The 7,100-nt window shown below is 40.2% G+C and overlaps 1 non-coding gene across 1 annotated transcript; it reads left to right on the forward strand.

Moving 5' to 3' along the window:
• Positions 1 to 5,366: 5,366 nt before the first annotated feature.
• LOC125593502 lies at positions 5,367 to 5,473 on the forward strand. The gene has a single exon (XR_007329406.1). It is a non-coding gene; the product is annotated as a small nucleolar RNA R71 (small nucleolar RNA).
• The last annotated feature ends 1,627 nt before the right edge of the window (positions 5,474 to 7,100 follow it).

Below are 7,100 nucleotides of genomic sequence, written 5' to 3' on the forward strand. Positions count from 1 at the left end.
TGATAGGAGTTTCAAGGCTCCTAATCAAATGTTGTAATATAAAAGATTGTCGAACCAATCCTAGGTGATTCTAAAACAAAGGGAATGCAAGTTCATGCTTAAGCTAAGTGCGATCCGGTTTTAAAGATGGTATGAACTAAGAACTAATAAGCTAATGCAATAAAGTATTGATCTTTCTTTCTCAATATGAAGCAAGAGGACTCATGGGGCTAGGCATTTGATCTCGGGAGATGTAGATCCAATCTAAGGGTGGCAAGGTATCAATCAAACACTTTCCTTATGCCTAGACACTAAGCTAAACAAGCTCTATCTCTAGATGAATGTTCTTTTGGTAAAGCAACTCAAGCATCTAATCTCTTAGGTTGAATGTTACTAAAGCAAACATGGAGAACAAGTCCAATAGCAATCTTAACTCATTTAGCAACTAATCTCTTAGGTAAAGCAAGCTAAAAGCATTGAAGAGTTGGTTCAGGCATTTCATCATACACCTTGTGGGCAGGAAATGCCTAGAGATCTATTTTAGTATGATCAAGACTAAAATAGCATTGAGAACCCTCAACAAGCAAGCAAACAAGTAAATCTAACTCTAAACACCCTAGATCTTCACTAATCACCCTAGCCCATGAATCCAAGATTAGTCTACTCACTAATAGACATGAATAACCCCAAAACCATGGATGATTCAAGGTTAAACATGATTAGAGAGCAAGATAATCAAGCAAAGATAAGAAATTATGATCAAGATTAGATATTTTTCCCAAATGTGGCTTTTGATTAGATAGAATACAAGATAAGATCCTAACTTTAGGATTACAAGAGTATTTATATGTCCTTGGTAAACCTAATGGTTTCCATTAAAAAGTCTGAAATGCCCTTGAAAACATTAAAATTCAACTAAGGTAAAGTCTCGACTCGGGTCAAGACAATCAGCACCAACCCGCGTCAACTCCCCCGCGTCGGACCTTCGACGACACTCATTCTTCGTGCGAGCGGGTAAGGGTTCCTGCGCTGCTTCACCCGCGTGACTCCTCAAACAAAACTCTTCGGCAACGCGGGTAGGGGAAGATGGGGATCACCCGCGTCGTCCTCCCCGCGTGAAGACGTCGATGATCCTTCCAGCTCGTGCGAGCGGGTAGTCGACCCCGCGTGGCTTCTTCGAGTTGGTCTTTCGGTGATGCGGGCAAGTGGACTCGGGGTGCTGCCCCGCGTGGCTCGCCTTATGATTGAACAATCTCCATTCTTCATCTCTTTTTGGATCACAATGCTTCTAAACACCTCTGATTACTCCATAGGACACTCCATTACCTGATTAAGACATATGAATGCAATATGGATCCTAAAGATGCTAAACTTCTAATCTATATGATCATTATGTACAAAATGGAAGCTTAAAACAATGCAAATATGCAAGATATCAACTACCCCAAACTTGTTCTTTACTTGTCCTCAAGTGACTTTGCAAGAACTCATAAGGGAAAGAGGTTTGAAGGTGGAAACTCATAGCCAAAAGTAACACTTCCTAACACTCAACTTAACATCCTAAAACATAGCAAATAGCAGGAGCAACTCTCTTATTATACTCTATCTTCTCTAGGCCTATCAATACTCCTTATGCCTCTACACAAGCTGCAATACTCATCAACCAACAAGTTCTTTAAACTAGCTCTCACATTGATTCACACACACACACACATGGTGAGTTCTCACAAATGGGCACATGATCTCAATCATTTGGCTAGGTAGGTATGGTCTAATATGAATGAAGAGAAGGGTTCAAATGTTATCATTTCAAGGTGGTTATCACTCAAAAACAAGGAGCTTGATCATTATGCAAAATTTGTCTAAGATTAGAAGCAACTCATGCATACATAGATTCATTCTCATCATTCTACCCCCTTTTGTTATAAGTGCTCACAAGTTCTACCATTTTTATCATTATCTCAAAATCAAAATAAACCCCTCACATCACTCACCCAATGAACAACTCTCTTTTTCTTTTGACTCAACTACTAGAGACTTTAAATCACTTTTTACATGCTTTAACTCTTTCTCATTTCCTTCCCCACCTTCTCTTTGATTCTTTTTTTTTTATATGGGGGAAGGTTCTTTGTTACATAATCTAGAGCTTTATACTTTTCCTTTTTGTCCCTAGAGTTTTTTTTTTCTATTTATACTCTTTTGCTCATCTCTCTCATCTTTCTCACTCCCCAACCCAAGATATTAAAATTTAGAACACACAAACCCCTATCACCATCCCCAAATGCTAACTCATTGTGCTAGCAAGAGATGAGAATAAATCTATGTCGCCTCCAATACTCTCAAGATTTTGCACATGACAAGCTATCAAAAGAGGCCTCACTCATGCAATTCAATGTTTGGTCTCAAAGAATGGTTAAGGTTTTAGGGTAAGGAGTGTCATTTGGGTTAACAAAGATATGTATAAAGGAATAAGATAACCCAAATGTGTATGAGATCCATGATCAAGTATGCAAATGCCCATATGCAAGAGAGATTAAGTTCATTCAAGCCAAGTTCAGATTGGAGCTGATCTTAAGAACAATGCTAACATCAAGCAAGCAAACAAGTTTCAAGAAGAGTTTTCAAGGGTCGAAGCGTGCAAGGCTTTCAAGAGATGCTTAAGCTACTTGATATGTTTAACTAGGGTGTCATTTTGAGTTCTAGACATGTGTTCTTTACAATTTTTCTCCCTATGCATGAATGCAATCTAAATGCTTCTAGACTCAATCCTAAAGATGAAAATGATGCAACTAAATGCTTCTTTTTTTGTGATTTTCAAAAAATTTCAATTTTTGTGGATTTTCTATGCAAATAATTATTCACAATGCAATGCATGAGACTTAATGACAAGTAGACAAAACAAAACAAAATGTGAGATAGTAGACTCTCCCCCAAACTTACTTCACACAATCCCTTGTGTGAGAATAAGCTCAAAGGAGAGATCTAAGGGAAAGATATAAACATGATAACTAAGTATTTACAAAGGTAGAATGCACTTACTTGAAGTTGGCTGTCATAAGAGAAGGGAAATGAGGAGGGAGGACTTGTTGTCACCTTGGATTTTTTGACATGACCTTTGGGGATTTTTTTAGAATTCCCCCAAACTTGTCCATAAGCTTATTCAAACACACTAAAGCAAGAAAAAGATATATAGAAATATATACAAAGGATCAATGGGATTTCCTCCCAAGTGAGCTTGGTTTAAGTCTCTAGCTTGACTTTCCTTCCAATTTGCTAGTGAAGAGGAGGATCTTTACCACTTTCAAGAGTGATGGTGAGGACTTGAGAGAGAAGCTCTTGAAGCTTGATTGGATCATCTTGGAGCTGTGGAGTGATGATGGCCTTTGCACTTGAGAATGGTGTAGACTTTCCCTTGCATTTGAACTTGTACTCAATAGCCCCATCCTTAAGCTTCATTGGGTGGAGAGTGAGTGTGTGAGGAGTCTTATCAAGAGGTAGAGGATGAGGTTCTTTCACAATTTTCTTCTTGTCATGAGCAGACTTTGTGGCTCTACTCACCTCCTTTTTTTAGCACTTTCCAAGTGCTTATCACACAGCTCTTTAGAGGACTCTCCAGCAAGACCTTCTTTCTTAATACCAAACCCTTCAGCCTTGGTCTTCTCAATGGAGGATGCTCCACAAGTGATTGTTCCACAATACTCAGCATTCATCTTTGGGGATTGTAGTGGATAGGAGACAGCTTTGTTCACATTTAGGAGTGTGACCTTCTTGTTGGCAAAGTCGATGCAAGCTCCCACTGTTGTAAGGAATGGAGTGCCAAGGATCAATGGGACTCTCTTCTCAGTTGCCATCTTCAGAACAGTGAGGTCTATAGGAATGGTGCATGCTCCAATCTTCAAAGGGAAGTCCTTGATGAGACCAATAGGAGTTGTAGAAGAGGAATCTCCAAACTGTAGGGAAGATGTGTTTGGCTTCATGCTCTCAATCCCTAGATTCTTCATCATCTCCATTGAGATCACATTCACACTTGCACCAGAATCAACAAGAGCATCATCAAAAGTGAGCTTACCAAGGTAGCAAGGCAAGGTGAACATCCCTTGAGACTCAAGCTTAGGGAGGGACTTTGGAGGGATTGGTGGATCAATCTTCAGAATGGAGATGTCCAAAAGCTCGGTCACTTCAGCTTGGTGGTCTAGAATGTCGTTGATGAGCATCATCTGGACATGAGCTTCACGCATACCCGAGATTTCTGAAAGTCTGACCCCAACATCACTAAGATCTTTCCTGAACTTGGAGAGCACCTTCTTCTGAGCTTTGGTGAGAGCTCTTTGGGGGAAAGGGAGCTTATCATAGGGTGATAACTCAACCTCAGTGGCTTCCTCTAGCTTAACCTTTTTCAGCTTGTTGTCAGCTCTCTTCTCAACTTGTTTCTCAGCTTTGTGCTCAGCTCTTTGCAGATTCGTTGCTTTAATCTTCCTGACAGCGTCCTTCACAATCTGTGCTTCAGCTGTGGCCACAACAAATCTCTCAACTTCCCCAAAATCAGTTCCACATACCAGTCTTTCAATCTTATCCTCCTCTTTCTCATGATCACTCAGCTCAACATTGCAAGACTCCTTGGAGTTCTTTTCTGGTTCCCTGATAGAGACCCCATTGGCTGCTTGGAAGATGAAGACATAGAAGCAACTTGACTCTTCAAAGCCTTGAGATGAGAGGCAAGTTGCATGTACTTGTTGTTGAGGTTAGAATAGTTCTCATCAATCTTTGCATGGATGTTCTTGAACTCATAAATCATGGTCTTCTCATTTCTGGTCTGAAATTTCAAGAGTTGCTTGAACATAGAATCCACATTTGAATCTGGAGCTTGAGCTTGAGAAGAGCTTCCTTGAGTCTGAGGAGAATGGTTGGCTTGAGGATAGTTCTGCTTGGCTTGGTAACCTCCTTGCTGATTGCTGTAGTAAGGCATTTGCTGATTGTTGTTTTGGTACTCAAAATTGGGCTCTTTCCTGTACCAAGTGCCATTAGCATTGATGAAGCACAGCTCCTCTTGGCTTTCTAAACCATCAACCTCATTGACCTTAGGAGGAACCTCTTGAGTAGGACCACCCACAAAGTTCATCTGCTCCTGTTTAGCTTGGTTGGAAAGAAGCAAATCCATCTTGTCTTGTAAGGACTTGATCTCTTACTTTGTCTGCTGATCATCACTTCCGTTGAACCTATCATGCTCCTCACTGTAGACTGAGTCACTCTTGGCCATGTTTTCTACCAGTTCCTCTGCCTCTTCCTCAGTTCTTCCCAAAAAGAAACCATTGCTGGCAGTATCAAGCATGTTTCTGCGTTGTGGTAGAGCTCCTCTATAGAAGGTGCTAAGCAAACTCTCCTTGGTGAAGCCATGATGTGGGCATTGAGACCAATAGCCCTTGAACCTCTCCCATGCTTCACTAAATCCCTCTAGGATCTTCTGCTGAAAGCTAGAGATCTCATTCCTGATCTTGGCTATCCATGAGGCAGAGAAGAACTTCTCTAGGAATGCCCTCTTGCACTCATTCCAAGTTGTGATAGAGTCACTTGGAAGAGCCTTCTCCCATTGATGTGCTTTGTCTCCCAAAGAAAAAGGAAACAACTTCAACTTGAAAGCATCTTCAGAAACACCATTTGTCTTGGACAAGCCACAATATTTATCAAACTTGTACAAGTGATCAAAAGGGTATTCAGCAGAAAGACCATGATACTTGTTGTTCTCTATGGTGTTGAGCAGCCCTGACTTGATCTCAAAGTTGTTGTTCTCCACTGGTGGGGCTCTGATTCCCAACCTATGACCATTAATGTGAGGTTGATCATAGGCTCCAATGGCACGAGCTTGGTGCGGTGGGTGTTGTGGCTGGCGCTATGGTCTAAGATGATCAGCTCTTGGATCAATGCCTCCTAGGGCATCACCATCTTGAGGCAGATTCTCTATATCAAACCCCAACCTTTGCAAGTGAGCATGTTGCTCTACTTCTCTTCTCTGTCTTGCAATCTCCCTCTCAAGTGCTCTAATGTCTTCAACTCTTGGAACTAGACTTGTTGGACCTCTGCTCCTTGTGATCATACACCTGAAATGCAAATGGAGAAGAAGAAAGAGAAGCAATAACACAATTTAAACAAAAAATTACTTAGTCTCAAGCAAGTGACTAAATCCCAATGTCACGATCAACTTAGAATTTGGCAACGGCGCCAATTTGATGATAGGAGTTTCAAGGCTCCTAATCAAATATTGTAATATAAAAGATTGTCGAACCAATCCTAGGTGATTCTAAAACAAAGGGAATGCAAGTTCATGCTTAAGCTAAGTGCGATCCGGTTTTAAAGATGGTATGAACTAAGAACTAATAAGTTAATGCAATAAATTAGTGATCTTTCTTTCTCAATATGAAGCAAGAGGACTCATGGGGCTAGGCATTTGATCTCGGGTGATGTAGATCCAATCTAAGGGTGGCAAGGTATCAATCAAACACTTTCCTTATGCCTAGACACTAAGCTAAATAAGCTTTATCTCTAGATGAAAGTTCTTTTGGTAAAGCAACTCAAGCATATAATCTCTTAGGTTGAATGTTACTAAAGCAAACATGGAGAACAAGTCCAATAGCAATCTTTACTCCTTTAGCAACTAATCTCTTAGGTAAAGTAAGCTAAAAGCATTGAAGAGTTGGTTCAGGCATTTCATCATACACCTTGTGGGCAGGAAATGCCTAGAGATCTATTTTAGTATGATCAAGACTAAAATAGCATTGAGAACCCTCAACAAGCAAGGAAACAAGTAAATCTAACTCTAAACACCCTAGATCTTCTCTAATCACCCTTAATCACCCTAGCCCATGAATCCAAGATTAGTCTACTCACTAATAGACATGAATAACCCCAAAACCATGGATGATTCAAGGTTAAACATGATTATAGAGCAAGATAATCAAGCAAAGATAAGAAATTATGATCAAGATCAGATCTTTTTCCTAAAAGTGGCTTTTGATTAGATAGAAAACAAGATAAGATCCTAACTTTAGGATTACAAGAGTATTTATATGTCCTTAGTAAACCTAATGGTTTCCAGTAAAAAGTCTAAAATGCCCTTGAAAACATTA

Source organism: Brassica napus, chromosome C9 (assembly GCF_020379485.1).
Source record: "Brassica napus cultivar Da-Ae chromosome C9, Da-Ae, whole genome shotgun sequence".
NCBI lineage: Eukaryota > Viridiplantae > Streptophyta > Magnoliopsida > Brassicales > Brassicaceae > Brassica > Brassica napus.